Genomic DNA, 351 nt, shown 5'->3' with positions numbered 1-351 from the left:
CTACTGCTTCTTGTAAAGCTTGTGGCCACGAAAGTCACTAAGACTTTTCCATTCTAGCTCCTTGTCTTTAATTGTATATACAGTTAGTTCCCAGAACTGAACTCACTATTTTAACTGATTTATTATCCCATGTAGCTTTTTTGTGATGGGCAATTTAGTGTAATATTGGGATAGTTGTGATTCCATACTTTTCTCTTTTTCTTTTAAAATGACACAAACCAGTATTTGCTTTTATTTTTTAATGTGCTAGTTTTAGATTTATCTCTTTATTTCATCATATATATACCTACATATATATATTTGTCATATATAGCAAGATATTTTATTTGTATGTTTTGTCATTAGTCACAA

Source organism: Pteropus vampyrus, unplaced genomic scaffold, assembly GCF_000151845.1.
Source record: "Pteropus vampyrus isolate Shadow unplaced genomic scaffold, Pvam_2.0 Scaffold384, whole genome shotgun sequence".
NCBI classification, from domain to species: Eukaryota; Metazoa; Chordata; class Mammalia; order Chiroptera; family Pteropodidae; genus Pteropus; species Pteropus vampyrus.
This window is presented reverse-complemented; position numbering follows the sequence as displayed.